The sequence below is a fragment of the Palaemon carinicauda genome, chromosome 25 (genome assembly GCF_036898095.1).
Source record: "Palaemon carinicauda isolate YSFRI2023 chromosome 25, ASM3689809v2, whole genome shotgun sequence".
Classification (NCBI taxonomy): domain Eukaryota; kingdom Metazoa; phylum Arthropoda; class Malacostraca; order Decapoda; family Palaemonidae; genus Palaemon; species Palaemon carinicauda.
The window spans coordinates 547,564-570,907 of record NC_090749.1 but is presented as its reverse complement, the minus strand read 5'-3'; the positions used below and the strand labels follow the sequence as shown (position 1 = coordinate 570,907).

The following is a 23,344-nucleotide window of genomic DNA, read 5'->3' as shown; positions in this document are numbered from 1 at the left end:
CCCTTCCCAGTAGCTATGATAACCCAATTGAAAGTTTAACAGCCATTCAAGGTATGCTCTAATCATGTTCCTTTCAAGGTATGCTGAAATCTTGCTCCTATTAAAGGACTCTGGTTTGTATGATTAAAATGTGCGATATTTTCCATTAAGAGACAACCCCATAAAACTTGAGTTGATCATTGCAAGAATCTGTTGCAAAATATTGTTTAGCAGTAAGTCATTTCTATTGAGTGACCACACAGTTGTCATTGTAGTAGAAGCTTTTAGTTTCAAATCCAGTTGAACAAGTCTTTAACATCAATCTAATGTTTATGATTCAGTGTATACAATCTGTAATGATTTGTTTCTCTTTTAGGTAATGAATGGAAGCTGTCATCATGAAATGAGTGATATGACTTTTTGATCATAAAAAGATACCCTAAAGGAACAGAACGTATCCCAAGATATCCTTGAGACTTACTTAGAAATCCCACTGGGCAAATACAGTGAGTAGCATTGTAAGTGTGTGTAGGTGACTGATAGATTAATGATTAGCTTATGTTTCAAGAAATTGCAGGAGATCAATACTGCATTCATACAATGAAAAAAACCAAAGCCTTACATAACATTATACTTTTGATTTCAATTGGACAACTTAATATGTACCAAATGAACAGAATAGTACTTTTTGTTCTGTAACTGAAATACAAACCACGTTATTTAATAAGGGTATTACTTTCGGCGTAGCTGAAATGACGAGCCATTAAAATGTAACGAGGGTTTACTACCCACACCGCTAGGGGGTAGGGGAGGGTAGCTTGCTAACCCCCCCCCTCACACACTCCTGTGTTCGAGCTCACTTTACTTTTGGCTTGGAGCGAGAGCGGTTGTTCCTCTCTCCCTCCTCGCCTATTTTGGACTGCCATTAATTTTTGTTTTTTTTCTCACACTTGTATATATATATATATATATATATATATATATATATATATATATATATATATATATATATATATATATATATAAACATTCTTAATGTTTATGTATATATATATGTATAGAAATATGGTAAGTTTTTTTTTCAGTGTTTGTGCTGTGTGTGATACATATACGACAACGACACTTGCGTACATTAGCAAGGCCAGTACAGTTCCACTTCGTGGGGAACGACCTCTCCCTCTCTGGTCCATCAGTCTACCCGTCGGCATATATCCGTTAACTCGTCTGCCGCCGGGGAATCGTCATCACTTGGACCCTCTTCATTCAACTATTATCTTCGCCCTTTCCTGTTTTCCTATGGGAAACTTGGATTCTGAGCGAAGGGAATGTCCCCTTTTAAAGATTGACTACGGTGTCTCTCTTCTCGAGGTCGTTCACCCTTACTACAACAACGTACTATTGTTGAAGCTCCTTTCCCGTGGGCGGGTAGGTTACTCTTCCGTTTGTTTGTCTCAATTAATTTTAGTGAAAATCTAATTGTATTTTAACTTTTCAGCTTTCTCCGTGGGGAACACTTCCCTTCGGGGAGTCAGTGGTTCTTACTATTAGTGAATATTCATAGCTGATTTGAAAAATTATAATTCTGTTTTTATTACAGTTACTCCGCTCCCCCCCTTCTCCCGTGGATGTCATCGGGGGAAGGAAGGGCGCAAAACTTAATTCTTATTTTATGTTATTCCCTCGGGGATCCTCTTCGGAGTTCCTCCCTAGGGAATTTCTGGTAAATAATTATTTGATTTTATTTTCCCAGTTAACTATGCAGTTTTTCTTTGTTCGACTAAAGAGTGCCAATGAAGCAGAGCTGTTCTGTTCATGCCTGGGGAATCTGCTCTCACTGCCGTCCCTCAGAGGACGTCGTCATGGGTGTCATCCCTTCTCTTAGAAGTACTCCCGTGACAACATAGCCAGCACTTCAGGTCATCTTAGAACGATAAAGGAGGTTCGCCTTCAGGGGTTGGACAACTTCCCTTCCGAGTTAGGTTTCCTCCCCAGGTGTGAGGTTGTTTCTCCCTTCAGAGGGGGAACTTCCCATATCTTAATAAATTCATCGCCTCCGACTGCTGTTGCTGCCCTTCGGCCAAACTTCTCTCCCCCCTTGCTGAATTTCTCTTCCTTCAGGGGTGGGGCACGGTCTTGGCAAGTCTCTTCTACGAAGTGTTCACCTCTTTCGTTCGTGAGAGAGGCCACTCATAGAGACTCCTCTTCGGAAGATCGCCACTGATAAGGTCAGCCTGCTGATCAACCGGCCCTAAGAGGAGTCATCATGAGTTTCTTCAAGTCTCTTCTACAAAGTATTCACCTCTCTCGTTCGTGGGAGATGCCTCTCATAGAGACACCTCTTCAGGGGATCAAGCAGACCTTCCAGTGCAGCCTGATCGTCCTACCAGCTGACCTACTGATCTACCAGTTCAACCTTGTGCTGCAACGTAGTCCTTTGGACTTCGGTCCTGGACTCCAACATGGACCTTTTACGGTCCTCATCAGTGGATGCTCGCCCTTCCAAAGGGCACATCCCAGTTCCTGATCGTCCTGCCAGCTGACCTACCGATCTACCTGCGCAACCTTGCTCTACAACGAAGGACTTTGGTCCTGGACTCTAAAGCAGACCTGCTTACAGTCCCCATCGGTGGATGCTCGGCCTTTTTAAAAGACATATCCCAGTTCCTGATCATCCTGCCACTGGTCAACCTACCAGCTGACTCGCCAACCTACTAGCGCTACCTTCGCGCGTGCGCCCGCTGATATTCTTACGCGCGCGAGCCCCGACGATCTTCAGCGTGCGGGTACCGATGGTCTCGCGCGCGCGAGCGCCGGCAATCTTCCGCACGCGGGTACCGATGGTCTCCCGCGCACGCGTGCCAACATTATTACGTGCGCGAGCGCCGACTATCTTTCGCGCGCGGGTACCAATAGTCTCCCGCGTACGCACGCCAACAGTCTTCCGCGCGCGCATCAACAGTCTTTTGCGCGTGCGCACCAATAGTCTTGCGTGCTCATATAGTCTTCCTCGTGCGTGCATATAGTCTTCCACGGTGCTAATAGTCTTGTACGCGAGCGCCAATAGTCTTCCGCGCGCACGTGCCAACAGTCTTCCGCCCGCGTGTGCTAACAGTCTTACAGTATACGCGCGCACGCCGATGGTCTCCCGTGCGTGCTAGCGCCAACGCTCTCGAGCGCGCGTGGGCGCCGCTGGTCTCTCGCGCAAGCGCCAATGCTCTTGTGCGCGCTCCAATAGTCTTGCATGCGCACGTGGCAACAGTTCCGCGCGCACGAGCCGACTTTCTTCCCAGCGCGAGTGCCTAGGGTCTCCCGCGCGCACCAACAGTATTGTGCGTGTGCGTGCCAACTTCCTTCGGCGCGCGGGCGCCGATGATATCCTGCACGTGCGCCAACAGTCTACCGTGCATGCGCACCGACGGCCTTACGCTCGGGCACGCGCTGACAGCCTTCGCGCCTGCGCACTTCAATAATCTTGAGTGCACACACACAGCCTTCCGCGTGCGCCAAAGATCTTCTACGTGCGGATGCCGATGGTCTAACGCACGCACGCGCCAACAATCTCCACGTAGTTCTCTCACGCACGTGCCAATGCTCCCACTCTTGCGCAACCAGTCACACGCTTCGGTGCATTCTCGGGAGAATGCACAAAACTACACAGTGCCTTACTGCGCGCCAGCGATCTTCCTCACTTTTCTGCGCCCTCCTGCGCAGTTACGGTCCCGGATCCATGCGCCAGCTCTTGCCAAAGAGTCAAGGCTCGCAGATCCAATGCACCAGCTCTTGTCTAAGAACCAGCGCTTGCCTGTTCTCCAGGCAGATATAAAGCACCAGCTCTTGTCTAAGAACCAGCGCTTGCCTGTTCTCCAGGGAGATATTAAGCACCAGCTTCATTCTGTGTGCTTCGCTCTAGACTCACCTTCACACTCGTGCAATTGTCAGTAAAATGTAATAAACTTTTTGGACAGGTCACCATTACCCCATTCCTTCCTGCAAGTACATAAACATTGCCGCCGGGAAAAGAGGAATAAGGCTCCATAGAAGGATTCAGGATCCCTAAGATTCCATCCTACAAGGGAATCGAATCGGGGAATCCTTTGTCTCTGTCTCTTCTGAAGTTTCTTTTATTTTTTCCTTGACAGACCAGCGGCAGCAAACAGGAAAGCATCAACAGACTGATCTCTAGATCACTGTTTGCTGATGGCTAGTTCACAGTTTACTGATCGCTAGGTCGCCGATCACCAGATCGCCAATTGCTAGCTCAGTGCTGATCTGTGACCTCTAGTCCCTCCATTGACTAACGATCTCCAATGGCTAGCATTTCCAATCATCGATTGCTAGTCAATAACCAGTCATCAGCTTGCTGATCACTAGATCACCGATGGCAGCTCATCTTTCTTCGATCATTGAACTCAGCTTGCTGATCTCTGACCAGCCCATCTTCAGCTTGCTCATCTCTGACCAAACAGGGGGTACCATAATCAGCTTGCTGATCTCGAACTCACCATCGGCGCACAGACCACCGATTTATCGGTCATCGGTTATTTGCCAGCAGTTTGTGACTCGAACTTACTAATCAACCGCTTCCTGTAGTTCCTAGATCAGAAGTTATACAACATACTTCTCGCTACTGTCCGTTTGCCATCACACTAAAGTGATCGGTAAACGTTCGACAACCCTCATCAACGCCTTGCCAACAGGGAACTACTTGCGAGCACTCTCCAACTGCACAGTAACCACGATACCCAACGGTTAACCATTGATTAACATTCGTCAGATTAATTCTATTCTAAGAATAGCATCAATCCCACCAGGGCGTGTGGTAAAGGTAAGCGTGGCCTTCCTTTTAAAGAAATTCTCTCTCAGAGAAGAATTCTTACATTGGGTATCGCGCCTGATCCTTTACGACACGAGTCAAGACTCCAGCGTCGATAATCTTCCATGCAAAAGGATCACTAAGGAGCTGTCCCTTTGGGTCGATTTCCACACCATATTGAAGTTCGATCAAGGCTAAAACCTCAGTTCTTCATTTGCACACTGGACCTAGAGGACACTTACTCCCAGGTCCAAACCATCCATCTAGGAATGTTGGAAGATTCAGTCTAGACAAACAAGAAACACCAGTTCAGGGCACTGTGCTTCGGTCTTTCTACCACACCCATCCTGGTCTCACAGGATCGGCTTCTGTCTCAGCTCTCTTGGGACAACCGACTGACCTTAGCAGACTCAGTTGCAACCTTGCATTAACTCTGGAACTTATTAAGTCTTTTTACCAAGATCCAGTGATCAGGGTAAACCTACAGAAATCTTCCCTACTTCCCTCCCAGGAGACTGGTGTATCTGGGAATGATTTTAAACACCAATCGCCACAAAAACCTTCTCGAAACGAGAACGACTTCCATTCCAGGAGACTGGAGTCTGAAAAAGAAGAAAGGAGGGACCATGAGTGCTGCACCACACGACCTACGCCCTCTGGACAGAGGCCGAAGGTACCTTCACTTAAATCTCTTAAGAGATGAAGGCCAACTTTCCGGTCCTTCAACAGCCTCATCGGTTCCTAACAGACCACTGAGTGATGTGATGGTCGACACACCGCACACCACATAGAGACTCACATCGACAAGCAAGTAGGAACTGGCTTGTAGACTCTTCCCATCTAATAGTATAAGCACTAAGATGGGCCAAAGTCCGTTCGGTGGTACCACTTTCAGCCTGCTTCATTCCAGACTGGAAGAACGGGCTCGCCGACAATCTGTGCACATCATCTCAGATAAGGTATGCCGAATGGACTTGGGATCGCCTTATAGCCAACAAAGTCCCGACTTTACTAGGTCCTCCAACTAGGGGGTCTGTTCGCAACGCTCCTGAACCTCAAGCTACCGTTGCTCACTAAACCTAGACCCCAAGGCTCTCTGGCAACAATGGGGGGTACAACAATGACGTTTACGTCTCGTCCTTGTTTTATCTGGAGAAGGGCACTCAACGAGGCTAGAACATCGGTCAACCTCTCAAGGACTCTCCTAGCTCTGCTATGGCATTATGCAGAACGGTCTCCAAACCTTTTGCAACTTCTGATAGAGCCTCCAATAGAACCCTCTCCGCATAACAGACAACCCACTTCGACACCTACCACAAGCTATAGCTTTGCTATGATTGTACGCCTGAAGACTACCCAATACCTCTTTGCGAAAAGGTTGTCTAGATATCTGAGGAATTCCTCAGCATCAGTCTACCAGGCAGTATCCCGTCTTGTGTGGTTGGCGTTATGTGAAAGTGTCTCTTCACTCGATACCTCGATTCCAGCGATAGCGGAATCCTCGAGTATATGCAAGAGGAAAAGACCCCCTATTCAGTTTCGACAGGTAAAGATGATCACTCAACCTTGATCCTTCACCTTCATACTGAAAGAAAGGGACACCCCCTCATCGATGGACTTTTCCTAACTCATACGGACTTACAACTTGCCTTTTCCCCAGGCGGAATTGAGACCTTCCTCTCAGAACATGGTTCAAATCTCCGATCCCTAAAGGGACCTCCTTGTGTTCCACTTCACCAGGCAACAAATTTTCTCCTGATTTAAGAACACAATGTTCCTACACACTCGGACAGCAACCATACGAGTCAAGGAACTTCATGGTCTCTCTTTTGACATCGCCCATTATTGAGAAGGGCGAAAGACAATGTTCAGTTTCGTCCCTGAGTATGTCACCAGACACAGTCTCCAGAGGTGACGGATCCTAAGAAAACGGCAACAGCCTGCCCGGGTCCCTCCTCTTGTCAGCACTGGGAGAGACTAGAGGAGGATCACCAAAACATCATCTCGACGTGACAATTCACAGTGCCAGGGGCATAACTATGCCCCTGGTCCTTCTTAGCAGATTACTCTGTGACGCAGGTTTTACAAGAAAGGATGTGAATGCTCCAGGTGACTTTCGCAACCTTTCTCCTGCAAGACGTGACCCACAGGAACTCGATACGATCTCTATCGGTCCGGTGGTGGCTGCACAACAGCTGGTTGTATACCCAAAGCTCCTTATTGGACAAATGGCAGAAGGTTGAGGGCACTGTTACCCGGTTTTAGTCTGCGTGAATGAAAAGATTTGACTGGCTCTTATTCTTTTCTTCATCCTACTCTCTCATGGGGAAAGCAGCATCCTAGGTTCTCTGCATAGCTGACCTCAAACCACTGCAGTTAAACCATGCTTCCTTGTGTTCCTAGTATTAAGACTAATACTGTTACATCTCCATACCCTGACGAGGTGGTATTGGGAAAGTCCTAGTCTACAAGTTCCCATCTAAAGAACTTCAGAACAACTTCCTAGGACGAGTCACACTTCTTCATACCTTCACACACAGCTTGCGTAGGCAGCAGTCCTTGCGTAGCAAGGTTCTGCGAGGTGCGGGGACTCCTTATTTCTTGAGTGCTTACACTCAAATAACGAGCCCCCGGGCAAAGCCAAAAAGCCAGACTGGCAGGGACGTCCACCCTTCCTAATGGGTGAGTCAACCCTATTAAATAGCGTGGTTTGTATTCCAGTTACTGAACAAATGACAAATTCGTAGATAATTTGTATTTTTCCTAACTATACAAACCTTAGCTAATTAACCAAACTTGCCCGCCAGCCCTATCCCCCTTGAAGTCCTACCTCCAAGCAAAGTGAGCTTAAGCTCAGGTGTGTGTGTGTGTGGGGGGGGGGGGCAGGTGGGTAGCAAGCTACCCTCCCCTACCCCCGCTAACTAGCGGTGTGGGTAGTAAACCGTCGTTAAATTTTAATGGCTCGTCATTTCAGCTACACCCGAAAGTAATACCCCTATTAATTAACTAAGGTTTGTATAGTTAGGAAAAATAGAAATTATCTATGAATTTGTCATGTTCCGTAACTGGAACTCAAACCTAGGCTATTTATATGGGTATTACGTTCGGCGAAGCTGAAAGGACAACCCATTAGAAAATTTGCGAGGGTTAACCACCCATTCCGCTAGTTAGCTGGGAATGGTGGGTAGTAGCTACCCATCTCGCTTACACACCAGTGACTATACTTCACTTTGCATTTGGCTCGGACGATGAACGGTTGCTACCCCTTTTCATCCGATCTTATGGACTGTCATTAATCTTTTTGTGCTTTCTCTTTCAGATTGTGCTTGTGTTTGTCTGTGTTAGTGCCCTTCCCTGGTCCCCGGGGCCCGTTCCTGCGGTACCTCCATGTTATCCGAAAAGACCAATCCTCACCATCTGTGTCCGATTTGTCGAGGGCAGCGCTGTATGGAGGATAGTAAGTGTATTGAGTGTCGCGAGTGGTCTTCCTCCCAGTGGGAAAAGGGTCAACGACGGAAGAAGAAGTCTAAAAGGGATTCTTCTCCTTCAAAAAGTTTTTCGAAGCGGATGAAATCCAAAGCTTCTTCCACTCCCTGACTTTCTTCCAAAGATTCTACTCGAGCGGTTCCCTCTTGGTATCGCCCGAGTAGTAGTGTAGACCCTTTAACACCTGGTCAATCCTGGTCCTCCTGAGATGGTGTCACCTTCCCTAGCAAGGTAGCTCTGCCTCTCCTCCCAGTACAGACCTTGCCTCTTTCTCCCTTATCTCAGGTATGGCTGTCCCTGGATTTGCCCAGTCCGCCTTCCAAGGAGGCGTTGCTGGGCCTTCTTTAACGAGGTGCAGGATTGCAGCATTCTTTTGTGTCTGAGGTGGATCTGTTGTCTCTGGTTGAGATGGTCATTTCTGAGGCTTCGTTCGTTGCCCTGCCTGCGGACTCCGCTCTTGCCTCTTCCTCTGCTCTATCAGCTGCCGCTGAGGACTGCGCTTCCCCTCCTGAGGCTTTGGGGGAGGAAGTCCAAGGCATGTCTCTCCAGCGAGTGATCACCTCCCTCGTTCGCAAGGGAGACCACTCACAGAGACTCCTCTTTGGAGGCCTTTTGCTGACCTGTCTGAACCTGTGGAGTATCGTCGTCGTGGTTGCCGAACTCGCCCACCTCTTCGGTGAAATGTCGACTATTTCGCTCGTCGGCTTCCTCTTCAGAGGATCCTTCTGTTTCTCCTGTTTGTCAAAGAATCCTAATTCGTGACTCGCCAACGAGGTTTCGTTCGTGATCCTCTCCTGATAGTGACTGCCCTGCTCTTGATCGTCACTCGACTGCTTGCCGATCTTTAACTCACCGTTCTCCGTCTCATCGATCTCCTAGACGCCGTTTTCCGGCTAGATGTTCGCCAGCTTCCTGCTCACCTGCTGACCGATCGCCTGCTTGCATTCCACCTGATCGCCGATCGCCTGCTCGCATTCCACTTGATCGCTGATCGCCTGCTCGCATTCCACCTGATCGCCGATCGCCTGCTCGCCGCCCGCCTGCTCGCTGTCCGCCTGCTTGCTGATCTCCTGCTCACCCTTCGCCTTCTCGCTTATTATCTGCTCGCCGATTGCCTGCCTGCCTAACACCTACTCGCTGATCGACATCTCATCAATCTCCTGTTTGTCGGACCCTGGTAGCTGACGTTCCGTTTCATCAGCCTTTTCCAGTTCCCCAGAAACCTTCGGTTTCCCGTCGTCACGCTCTTCTCTTGGCGACGACTCATCACTCTTGTTCAGAGGAGAGTAAGGTTTTTACTCACCGCCGATCTCTGACCAGGCGGTGTTCACCAACTCCTCGCCGATCGCTGACCCATCAGCCTCTGGCTCACCATCCTTCTTCTCTTTCTCCAAAAGACCAGCCGAGCGTCAGCCCTCTTCACACGAGCATGAGGCATCAGAGCAACGTAGAAGGCATCCATCCCCTATTCATCAGCGTGCATGCAAAGGAACATCTCAAGTCGAAAAGTATACAGGCTGTTAGACCTTTGTCTCCTGAGATGTCGGCTCCTTCTGATAAGGATAAGGCTTCTCTCCATCGTTCGCCGTCGCCCCATTCTCCTCCTCGTAAATGCAGAACATCACGATCACCGGGGAAGGTAGAAAACAGCAAGCAGGAACCAATGACCACTCCATGTTCTTTTACTTTTTCTGTTCCCTTCGATCGACAATCTACGTTGGAGTTTAGATTTGGCTCGTCTTTTCTTTAGTTTTTCTTTTTCCCCTTTTTCAAAAGTTAGATTTATTTTATTATTATTATTATTATTATTACTAGTACTATTATTATTATTATTATTATTATTATTATTATTATTATTATTATTAAAATATCTTATTTGAGATTCCCAAGCTCCCTGCCGTTCGTAAGGAATCCTCAGAATGGAAGGAGGTCCGGTCGCAGCTACCCACTTCGTCATCTTTGGTGACCAAGATTCTGGTTCAGCGTTCATTCTCTTTCTTGTCTGGGGATCTCACTGACAGCGCTTCCATCAGACGACAGCCAGGGCCTAGTGCCTTGGTTAGGGCAGTCACCCACACCTTCCCTTCGGGACTGCCGTCTTCTCGACCCTCGGAAACTTCCAGTGATTCCCGCGAAGACCATCCAGACCATCCACCTGCCCTACCAAGACAAACCTCCACGTTGTCGTCCCCCCTGAAAAAGAAAAGAGGATTCCAGGACGAAATACCTTCAACCAGGGTCAAACTGACCCCTACCAGACCTTCCAAGAAGTCCAGACCTGCTGATTCATCCCCTACTAGGAGGGAACAGATGGATTCAAAGACGGTTCCAAAATCCTTATCAAGGATTCTTAGACCCGCAGAGGGGTTCAGGACATCCAGTAATCACAACGACCACGACCCACCCCAAGATTCAGTCTTGTGGGTGGATGATGACCTTCCCGTAAGTCCTAATGAGATGGAGCAGAGAGAGTCGGAACACGCCTTCTGGCAGGTTCCTCAATGGATCAGCAGATCCAGCGTTTCCGCCACAAGAGAGCAAAGACACGGTCCTCGACTGTGTCTTTGGCTCTCAGAAGCCTTTAAAGTCCAGTAGGGCTTTGTCCTGGTCTCACTGGCTAAAGAGTAAACATTTGGGCTAATATCATCCTGTGGCGCAGGATGTTTCTATCATCAGGTTCCCCACGTCGAGGTCATGAGGCTCCAGAATTCCTCTGTGGAGGGTTCCTTTTTTGTTTAAGCTGGGAGATGTGGAGCAGGCAGCAGAGAGATGAAGAAAATCGCACCAGGACTCAGTCTTCCATATGGCCCCAACATGCAGGACCTATAAAACACCAGCTCCCTCTCAGACAAGCCAGCAGAAACCTTCTTCAAATAGGAAAACGAACAAAGAAAAGATGGTGTCTAAGAAGCCCTTTTCTGCCAAGGGCGGTAACCACTCCTCACGTGGAGGGAGGTATCCAAGGGGAGGCAGTTGCTGCCGTCAGCGCTAGGATAGGCGATCCCCCTTGCTTTTTCCACCAGTAGGGGTATGCCTTTCAGCACCTTTGGACAAGGTGGATGCAGCACAGGGCCGAACCCTGGACAGTCTCCGTGATCCGGACAGGGTATCGCGTCCCGTTCACGCCTTCTCTCCCTCCACTGATTAGAGTCCAGCATTGATAAGCTCCTTTTGGATGGGATCTGCAAAGGAGCTGGCCCTTCGGGACGAAGTCCAGACCATGTTGGAGAAAGGCGCTCTCCAGGAGGTACTCGACGACTCCCCAGGCTTCTTTACTCAACTCTTTCATGTGAAAAAGGCATCTGGAGGCTGGAGACCAGTCATCGACCTCTTGGCTCTAAACAAGTTTGTCAAACAGACTTTGTTCAGAATGGAGACCGCCGACACGGTCAGACAAGCGGTAAGACCACAGTACTTCATGTGCACACTGGACTCAGAATCCTGGAGTAATGGAACCTAGATTCGACTCCTAGATTTCAAGTTTTCGTTCTGTAACCGACGACTCAGATCATATGTTACTATGCTCAGTAAGGTGTTTGAGGCGCTACCTTAAAAGAACAGCAGCAGCTCGTCCTCGTGTGCCTTCGCTTTTCATCAGCACAGGGAGGACGAATAGGAGGGTCACTAAAACACGATTTCAGCATGGATTCGTAAGGTCATCAACCTAGTTCTGAATCCGAAGGCTCCTCCTTCGCGACGGCCCAGAGCTCATGACGTCAGGAGCATTGCTACATATCTGGCCTTCAGACATAAAAACTCTGTGGCCCAGGTTCTACAAGTGGGCGTATGGAAACAACAAACGACGTTTACCGCCCATTACCTGCAAGATGTGACCCACAGGAGACTCGATACATTCTCTATTGGTCCTGTGGTGGCTGCACAACAGCTGGTTTAGTACCTCAAGCTCCTTATTGGGCAAGTAGCAGAGGGTTGAGGGCATAGGTTACCTGGGTTTTAGTCTGAATGAATGTAAAGGAATGACTGGCCCTTTTCTTTTCTTCATCCTCCCCTCTCTTGGGGAGATCAGCATCCAGGATCCTCTGCATAGCTGACCTCAAACCACTGCAGGTAGACCATTGCTCCCTTGTGTATCCTAGTATTGTGTCAATACTGTTGCATCCCCATACTCTGGCGAGATGGTATTAGGAATGTCGTGGTCTCTTCAGATGAATATGTACCTTGACAGTCACAATGCTATTATTTCCACACACACAAACACAGCTTGCGTGGGCCGCAGACCTTGCATAGCAAGGTTGCCGAGGTGTTAGGGTTTCCTTCTTTTTGTGTCTCACACACATAAAAGAGGAATCCTCAGGTAAAGCCATAAAGCCAGAATGGTAGGGACCTCAACCTTACTAAGGGGTGAGTCATACCTATATGATTAGTGTAGGTTTGTGTTCCAGTTACGGAACAGATAACAAATTTGGAAATAATTTGTATTTTTCCTTACTACAAACCTTTAGTTATTTATTCACACTAGCCCGCCAAACCCAGCCCCCTTGAAGTCTTACCATCAAGAAAAGTGAAGTATAGTCACTGGTGTGTGAGCGAGAGGGGTAGTTACACCCCCCCCCCCCCCCCCCCCCCCCCGCTAACTAGCGGAATGTGTGGTTAACCCTCGCTAATTTTCTAATGGCTCGTCCTTTCAGGTCCGCCGAAAGTGATATCCATATAAATAGCTAAAGGTTTGTATCGTTAGAAAAAATACAAATTATTTCCAAATTTGTTATGTTTATGTGGAGGAGAAGGGATTTGCCTCAAGCTGGTTTAAGAAATCTGTTTGTTCCTACACAAATACAAATCATTCGCTTTTTACTATGGATACAGTATATTTGTTCCAGCACCTAATACAAACCATTTCTCTCTTTATAGTGGATATTATTTCAGCAAAAGCTGAAAACTTGCCAAAAGACTTTTTATTGAGTTATATCTACCCTCTGCAAACTAGTGGGGGGTGGGGGAGGGTAGACCAGCCACCCCTCTCACCCAGTGAGATCCTTCATTTTTGTTTTTGGCTCACTCTCCCGTTGACCCTTATATTTACCTGGCCGTAAAACTTATAATTTTCTCTTTCTCTATAACAGGTGTGTCTGATCTTTAAGAACTGTGACTATGCGGGTTTGCCCTTGCATAGTGGGCCACTCTTGCACCGTGTTCATGTCTGTAGTGGAAATCGATCCTCACAGATTTTGCCCTGTGTAAAGATGACACTCCTGCATACTGGGTTCTCCGTGCAGTGAGTGTTAGAGGTGGTACAGTAGGCAAAGGAAGACGTCTACTATCATTATTGTTGTTATAGGAGTTGCAGGCTGGCATGTGTACCCCTGGGGTAAGTGCACATGTTGAGCTTGCTCAGCCGGAGAAACCTTTGCGTTCCTCCACCCTACGAGGTTGGTTGCCCTTCTCACTAGTGCGAGAGGGCTTCCTCGCTTGAGTGGTCTCCCCCTCAAGTCCCTTGTAAGCGAGTTTGTGACTTGTCACCTTTTTGCTATTGCTCTCTGGAACATCCTGGTGATTGTGGCTGCCGACTCTCTGGAGTCTCAACTCCTTTCCCCTATGCCTCCGAGACATAACAAGTCTCTGCAAGTCTCGCGAGTGCTTCAATCCTCTGGGGCGTTGCCTCGGGCGTCTGCCCCGTCGGGGGCTTGATTTCACATGTGCAACCCTGCCGTTTCTGCAAAAACCATTCAGCAGCCCAAGTTCTTACTGCTTAGATCTAGAAACACAGACCACCTTTACTGCAAATTACCTTAAGTACTGTACTCACAGATCACATGATGCTTCTTCTTTGGGTTCAGTAGTTTGTTGCTCAATAGATAATTTAGAAATGTCTCTTACTGGGTGACTAACCTTTTGTCACATCATTGGTTGTGTTCAGCATAAGTGAGTGAGGGCAAAATGAACGAGTTATTCTTTTCCTTTTCTTTTCTGGTCATCCCTCATTTGGGAGTATCTACATTGAAGAAACACTTATGCAGGTAAGAGATTTTCTATGTGACATTTAATTTTAGATAATTTTGGAACCTATTGAAAGTAAATTACAATATTGCTCTAATCATGTCATGCTGTGAGGGTAGTGATGCTATCACTTGCTTTGGGCTGACTTCTTGACTTTGCCTCTCATCTTTTTATCTGGGTATAAGGGTTAGACAGATGCCTGCCTGCTACAGGGGACATCCTGTGGAAGACTCCCCGTATAGATGAGGGTTCGTATTCACGTAGAAGCAAACTTACAAATCTTAAAGGATAATTTGTATTTTTCCTACGCCATACAAACCTAAGTCTTATATTTTAAATTCCTTGCCTCAAACTTGACCATGAAATAAGTGAAGCTGTCTTGCTGACTCAGTCACTTTGAAAATATAGGCCTAAAGGTATAATTTTGTGTGAGAGAGAGAGAGAGAGAGAGAGAGAGAGAGAGAGAGAGAGAGAGAGAGAGAGAGAGAGATTTACATAAGCACTAGCAGTTACTCCGTGACAGCTAGACCACCCTAGTCTGCCAAAATATGTGACACGCATATTTCCGCCCACATACTTCCGCATACTATCCATGTGCGCAACAGAACATACTGATCTCATGCAGGACAATGCCCTAGAGACTGACCAAGCCCCCTCTCACTCAAGCCAGGACCAAGGAGGGCCAGGCAACGGCCTGCTGATGACTCAGCAGATTATTATTATTATTATTATTATTAAATGCTAAGCTACAACCCTAGTTGGAAAAGCAGGATGCTATAAGCCCAGGGGCCCCAACAGGGAAAATAGCCCAGTGAGGAAAGGAAAATAAGGAAATAAGGAAAAATAGAACATTTTAGGAATAGTAACAATATTAAAATAAATATTTCCCACTTAAACTATAAAAACTTTAACAGAACAAGAGGGAAGAGAAACTAGATAGAAAAGTGTGCCCAAGTGTACCCTCAAGCAAGAGAACTCTAACCCAAGGCAATGTAAGACCATGGTACAGAGGCTATGGCACTACCCAAGAATAGAGAACAATGGTTTGATTTCGGAGTGTCCTTCTCCTAGAAGAGCCGCTTACCATAGCTAAAGAGTTCTCTTCTACCCTTACCAAGAGGAAAGCAGCCACTGAACAATTACAGTGCAGTAGTTAACCCCTTGGGTGAAGAAGAATTGTCTTCCCCCAACCCCCCCACCTTAGCTTACAAGGATGGTGAGGTTGCAGCGACCAAAGGAACTAATGAGTTTAGAGCTGGACTCGAACCCCAGTCTGGCGTTCACCAGTCAGGGAACGTTACCACATCGGCCACCGCAACCCTGATCCAATAAATTTACTTGATAATTAACTTCGTAGGCCTAAAATTGTGCAAATTAGGTTGTTATAAGTACCAAAAAGGCCTATTTGTAACTTCCTAGGCCTAAAACTAGGCAGAGTATGCTATCATTTAGCCGGTGAGAGAGAGAGAGAGAGAGAGAGAGAGAGAGAGAGAGAGAGAGAGAGAGAGAGAGAGAGGGAGGACCACTCCCCAGAATATATTATAAAACTATATTTAAATTCAGAGCAATGCAGCCTCTCTCTCTCTCTCTCTCTCTCTCTCTCTCTCTCTCTCTCTCTCTCTCTCTCTCTCTCTCTCTCTCTCTCATATGCTTACCCTTTCGCCATGATTTTTTTCTCCAAGAAGTTGCACGGCTCTTTCTTCTAATAAAACAACGGCTCCCTAAACTTCCACACGAACAGCACCGGCAAGATCAGCCAAGACTCTGATCCCCCTAGCTCTAGACGCCGCTAGATATGGCTCACTGTAAGCGCGTATCAGCTGAGAGAAGTCATCTTAGCTGATAAGCGACCTCTGATTCAAGGGTTTAAGTACTATATGCACTTGTGTGTATTTTAAAAGTCTCGTGTACGTTTTATAAGAATATTGAGTGTATTCGTGTTTCTAGATGTTATAATTAGGTGAGAGAGAGAGAGAGAGAGAGAGAGAGAGAGAGAGAGAGAGAGAGAGAGAGAGAGAGAGAGAGAGAGAGAGATAGACGAGAGAGAGAGAGAGAGAGTTCAAAGATCGTGGACGTATCACCTGTTGGTCTGAGAATTTTCAGGTTTTAGAGTTCACTAGAGGGAGAGTATGGGCTCTCCCCTCTCCCTCCCCCTCTTAAGGAGGGAGGGAGGGGATCAGGGATCCCCCTGCCGTCTAGAGGGAGGGGGTGTCCTACTCCCTCAACCCCCCCCCACATGATAAAATATGATAAGAATACAGTCAAGGATACAGGGGACTGTGGTGTGGCGAGTACAAAGTCTACACCAGCTCAGAGAGAGAGAGAGAGAGAGAGACTCTAAGCTTGGAGTAATTTAGCTTTAACTGGTAAGGGTTAAGCCGGAATTAATCCACGGGCCTAGCAAACACCGGTTGTGTGAAGCAACAGATATGTATACTATGCGATTTTAGTTGATTGAAACTTTGGTGCATTCTCTCTCTCTCTCTATCTCTCTCTCTCTCTCTCTCTCTCTCTCTCTCTCTCTCTCTCTCTCTCTCTCTCACCTTTAGTCATGTACAATATATTGATTATTACTAACATTCACTCCTTTGGAATTTTTCCTTCATCTGAACGTACCTTACACATCCTGGTCAGTCCATGATAATTAAGATTTTATTAAATTATTAAAGAAATTCATATTTTAAGAGCTCTAAATCAGTCTAAAACCACTATTTAATTAATCAGTTCTCACCTGAGATATATGACAAGTAAATAACGTTCAAACATATTTAATTATTGTTATTAGTAATGGTTTAAAACATAGCTATTAATGTATATATATATATATATATATATATATATATATATATATATATATATATATATATATATATATATAAATAATTGTCAATAATATTCAAGGTAGAGTCACCTGGAAAATGTTACCACAAAAGAACAAGTATGTACTGACAGTAGGGGGAAATGGACAGGAAATGAGAGAGAGAGAGAGAGAGAGAGAGAGAGAGAGAGAGAGAGAGAGAGAGAGAGAGAGAGAGAATTCTATTGAACTATTTCTAAGGTAAACTATAATATTTCGTTCATTTCTGTCTAAATAGTTTCTTGAAAAACATCTGTCTGGCTAACATAAGGTGATTTTCAACCGCAACGGTAAATTTTCCCACAAAAATTCGACCGAATTCCAAATATCTTCGTCTATCTTTCCGTTCTTCGTCTGTGTATTTACGTAAATATAAGTTAATCTATAACATCTTGGATTACGTAAATATATATGATAATCTACAAGTTATGTAATAGTAAAATTATCATAATAATTCTATTTTATATAAGAGATAGATTAATACGAACGAAATATAAAAGGAGAATTGCGTATTCGAATTCCTGGCGTATATTAAATGTTTGGAAAGGTATGTATATAATATTATAAGTAGCACTCTTACTATCATTATTCAAGAGGGAAATTACTTATATACTTACAGAGTATTATAATGGCTTCGCGTATGTACCATTCGCACGTAAACAAAAGAAAGGGCAATATTGCACAACTTGCACTCTATGTACCTACGAGGTTTGCAACGAACAACAAGCCCTTCCCCCTCAAAGGTCCGTTTCACACTGAGAGAGAGAGAGAGAGTTAAGTCACTCCACTGTCTTCTTGGTACACATACCTCATACATTAACTTTGTACAGTAACTTTAATGGAATTAATAATAACGAACTAGCTACAGAACAGACACGTCTGTTAAAGCGTCTGCTAAGACATTACCGGACACGTCTGTTAGCGTCTGTTATTTCCTGCGTCATAGAAAAGTCTGTTACACAAGTTTCCAGGTGAGGCAAATCGATAATACACAACGAAGGCCTATATACATAACGTTAGCATAAACTCAGAAGCTACTCCTTAGATGATAAAAAGGTGACCGTCGCTATGGCAACACTGGCCGAGAATTTCAATCAACAAACGTGCGTTCGAATACATACACAGAATGCGCATTGAGACGTTCGTGTTGGTGAGATTGCATAAGCATATTCTGATGCAATGGTGGACCTAGCAATTGCCATATGAGAGCTGTACCACTTTATAAGTGCGTGGGTTGTCTTATACCAAAAATTGAGACTTCAGCATCTTTTCGTAGATCAATAACAGGGGAGAGAGAGAGAGAGAGAAAATCAGGCAAACCGTATCTTACATAACGTAGGAAATACACATTACCACTTTAAACTGGCCTATTATTCAATTGCATTTTAAATGCACGGCACATTTAACGAGACGGGGCACACTTCCCTTTTACACATTACGCTAACATCTGCTAGCATAGTTACCTTCGCCAACGAAATTGGAAGGAGGTTATGTTCTCGCCCCTGTTAGCGTCATTTTGTGCGCGTGTTTGTTTGTGAACAGCTTCCTTGCCACAATTTAAATCGTAGAGTGATTAACCTTTATGTAAATAGCTGGAAATTATTAAATTTTCGAAGGTCAAAGGTCAAGGTCAAGGAAAATGTCCAATTCACGTAAGCAGCCATATGTTTGGACATCGTTATCACAGAGACTTCAAACTTGGTTCATATTTTGAGTGTCAAGGTCAAGTAACAAGCCACAGTGGCGGAGGTCTGCGCTCTTTTTTTCCCTGTTTACAAAAAAAATATCTGTACAGTATCTGAGACTAATATAGAAACTATGAATTATTTCATAAGCCTGACCTTTTCCTGAAATCTGTAGTCTGACTTCAAACACACACTTGGGGACCTCCCAAAATCGATATTCTTCCAAAACATCTGTATTTAGCTGTAATTAATCTATAATTAATGAGTTAACTGATTGCTTAAAGAATATAATTATAATATAGGTCATGGCTGACTGAATAGCAAACCTGATATAGGCCTACATATTGGTAACTTTATACTTTTATATACAAGGCTCATATGCAGTTTGTCAAACCCTCAAACATATACACACATATGAGAGAGAGAGAGAGAGAGAGAGAGAGAGAGAGAGAGAGAGAGAGAGAGAGAGAGAGAGAGAGAGAGAGAGAGAGACCATCAAAGGCAGTGATTGTTCTCTTCCTTAAAGATAATTTGGGTTAGGCTTGTAAATTCAACGTCGAAGCTCCCAGCCGCAAGCATTCACCTCGCCCTCAAGCAAAGTCACGCACAAACACACGCACGCACGTACCAGTATATCATTATAGTGTATAGCTCTAGATTAAATATATATATAAAAAAGATTAACACAGCCTGCAAGCTATCGGGTATGCAAAGTATGCAGGACTAGCATTGCTTAAGTAACATTCGACTGAGTCACGGGATAATCATCTCTCTCTCTCTCTCTCTCTCTCTCTCTCTCTCTCTCTCTCTCTCTCTCTCTCTCTCTCTCTCTCTCTCTCTCTCCAATTTGAAAGCATTCGTGACATTATAACTATATGCAAATCCATTTTAAGTATGAAAATATATATAAAATATACATTAAAGTTATGTTAATTCACAGAACCATGCATCAATTTCGATAAATTATGCAGAAATACATTGAGTATGTATAAAAATGTATGAAAGTATACATAAATTACGCGAGATTCACAAAAATGTATGAAAATATACATAAAGTATTATAAACTCTCATAAAATACAATAGAGGCAAAAATACAGTATGGATACTTAAGAGTGACAAGTTTGGTAAATAAATTCAAGTTAATTTTAAAGTTAATACACAAGTTTAATGATAAAAGTATACATATACATGTGTATTCATACATTCATGATAATGAAGTCGGCAGAAATATGGGTTAAATTAACATAATTATGCGTATAAGTATATAGTACCTAATTATAAACAAGGAAAAGGCTACGAGAAGATATATAAGCCACGTTGGTTTACGGGGAGGGTGAGTGAGAGGGGAGGGTGAGTGAGAGGAGGGAGAGTGGGAGAGGCCTCATATATATACGCCGGGTGGGTTATAAACATTCTCGTTTTTCTTTTTTTTTCATCTATGATCAATCTATTAATTACAATTTATTTATAAACAATTAATATCTACTTTGTTTATTGTTTTGTTTATATATAAATAATACTTCCGCCAAAAACATAATTAATAATTAATAAACAAACGTTAGTTACCGCCCATGTTGAGGCTAACACTTGGCCGAAACTTTCGAGGCGATTAACGGTTCTATTATTTAAAAATAATTAACCACTAAAGAGAAAGGTTAATTAATGTTCGTTAATCAATCCTTTAACGTAAATTACAAATGGGGAATACGGAGGAAATGAGAGATTTCGGAAATAAATGAAAAATGTGTTATTTTGGGATGGCGGGATAGGAAATGAATAGTTTAAGGAGAAATGTGATACTTAACTACCAGTTGTGGGTGGGATAGCTGCTAACCATACAATGTTACCAGAATCCCACAACTTCTTTCACTCTGGTTGTAACAAAGACACTTATGACTAAACCCCATACAGTGTAAATGACTCAGGTTTATATATAGAGGAAAAATACAAATCATCTTTAAAATTTCAAGTATTTCTCAAAAGTTTGCAATAAATGACAACTGAGGAAATTGTTGAGCCATTCTTTCGGTGCAGTGGCTGTCTATCTACCCATGGTACAGTAGAACTTCTACTTACGATTGCGTAAACATATAAATTTTCCAACTTACAATGTGAAATTCGATCAAATATTCGACTCATCACCCGAAGTAATTTCCAACGTATGACGTTGTAGTTTCTCTAAGCGTCGCAGTGTCATGGTTAGCCCACTAGACGATAGCATGTCGGGAGGGACACCAGTTAGCGTCGCGTAGGTCAATTCAGAGTTCTCCTTCGCATCGTGTGGTTCTCCCGTGTTCGGATCGTAATTAACAGTGCTTAATACCTTCCTTTTTAAACACAAGACTTACCTGGTGGTTATATATATTGCTTACGTCCCTGACGTCACGGCAGAAAAATTCAAAACTCGCGCCAATCGTCGATTGGATAGCCAGGTGTGCTACCCATGCGCCCCTGGCGAGGTACCCGGAAACCATTCCCTCGGTATTCATATCTTCCCTGCCGGCGCTAGCGGTAACATTGGTTGGATATTCTCCTCGTGTTTTGACTGATTATTGCTATCCTTTTGGTGAAGTACAATAAATCTGGTTTATGACTCTCGATTGACTTTTCGTTTGGATACTCTAGTTATATGTTTGGATATTGATTTTTTGACCCTTGCTTGTATTTGATCTCTCTGTCAAAGTTCGAAATGGTTACCCCCTCTAGTGGTTTAAGGGTGTGTGCTAGTGGGTGTAAGACGCATTTATCAAAGGCCTCCATTGATCTTCTTCATTATGCATTAGATGTAGGGGTAAAGTTTGTAAACTTGATGATAGGTGTGTCGAATGCCTTATTTTGTCTGATAATGAGTGGCTTAATTTCGACCCTTATATTCGTAAGTTAGCTAAAGATAAGGTATGACATAGTTCTTTTCTTTCTTCTAAAGATTCCTCTTCATATGTCACTGTTCCTATTCCTTCTCCTGTAGTGGTAGTTTCAGATCCCGCTACGAGTACCATGAATGAACCAACACTTAAAGATATGATATTGGCTATCCAGGCGTTGGGTGCGAAGGTAGAGTGTATCGCTGCGGATAGAACGCAGTTAATGGCTGATGTTAAACAGCTAAAAAAAGAGAGTGTTAAAGGTACAGTGAGTGTTATTAGTGCTGTGGAGGGTACGCCTGCTCAGGCTTGTCGTTCTCCTAGTCCTGGACCTCTTCCAAGCTCCCCAACCCCTGGGAGAAGGAATGTCGAAAGACGAAAGGAAACGAGAGGCATTACTTACCGAGCAGACGTTCCCTCGAGCGTTCGTGATTTTTCCCAGGATGTTCGTTCTTACCGTAGAAAAGGCGAAGTTAAAAAGTTTGGCTCATCATAGGAGGAGGATTTACCTAAAAGAGGTTGGAGTCAAACTTCTAGACCTCTTAAGAGGAAAATTGACCTATGTCCTTCCAGGACATCGCAATCAGGCTGTAGTCATTGGAACAGTCCTGAACGCTTTTCGTCTGAAGGAAGCTCGCCTTCTAAGCGGCCTGCTAGGACATAAATTGAAAATAGTCCTACTGTTGAGCAATTATCCGACCTGGCCGTAATATCCTTTCATGTTCCTTCGCATCCTTCAGGTTGGATCTCACCCGCTGTTCGCTCTAAGCGGTCTTTGAGCGGTGGAGAGGAAGAACTTACGGTTAGTGTTTCGCAAGACTCTAATTTTATGATGTTGCAAGAAATGCAGCAGAAACTTTCATCTTTTATGAAAGGCTACCAACCTACTGAATCCTCCTTTCTTAACACAAAGCGGCGCAAGCCGGACAGTCGGGGAGTGCTTGGTGATAAAGTTTCTTGACGCATAGAGATGATAGGGAAAGTAAACGTTCTTCATGAAAGGCTGATCTCTCGGGCTTTCAGGAAGTCGAGCGTTCTCCTAATCGAGCTGCTTTTTATGTGCTTAGCAGTGATTGTGATCGTTTCGCTGAAAGCGCTTTCAAGCATTCAGCCAGGCGTTATGTCGAGCTTGCTCTTGAGCGTCCTCCCATCGAGCGTTCAACAGAACGCGAGCGTCTTCCACGACGTGACGTAGAGCCTGACCTCATCGAGCGTTCAGAGCTCAAGCGTCCTCCCATCGAGTGTTCAGCTGAACGCGAGCGTCCTCCAGAGCGTGACGTAGAGCGTGACCTCATCGAGCGTTCAGAGCACAAGTGTCCTCCCATCGAGCGTTCAGCTGAACGCGAGCATGACGCCAGGCGTCCTCTCATTGAGCATTCATTGGAACGCAAGCGTTCTTACATCGACCGCCCTCTTGTATGTGATGCAGAACAACAAACATCTAGACAGGACTTTGATCTTAATGCAACGGTTTTTAACTCTGACCGCGTGGATCGAGAGCATTCTGAGGAGCAGCGAGACTTGTTATCAGAGGAAGAAGTTGATGTTCCTCTTTCACCTTCCAAACCCTTTGAGGAGTTTTCTGAGGATGAGGACTCTAAATCTTTTTGTCATTCAGTAGACTTAAAGAAGCTGATGAAGATTTTTCATGTTGAGTTTCCAGAGTCTTTTATTCCTGTGGCTCCACGATCGCCTCCATCA

General features: G+C 44.9%; 1 protein-coding gene across 4 annotated transcripts in view; it reads left to right on the top strand.

The window, feature by feature from the left end:
* Window positions 1-23,344, top strand: part of LOC137618630 (zinc finger protein 665-like) — a 235,402-nt gene that overhangs the window by 166,650 nt on the left and 45,408 nt on the right. For 3 of the 4 annotated variants that reach the window (XM_068348740.1, XM_068348741.1, XM_068348742.1), the window contains exon 2: window positions 356-485. The exons of the other annotated variant lie outside the window; for it this stretch is intronic. The gene's annotated coding sequence lies outside the window, so the exon portion shown is untranslated. The remainder of the gene's footprint in view (window positions 1-355; window positions 486-23,344) is intronic. 4 annotated transcript variants of the gene reach the window in all.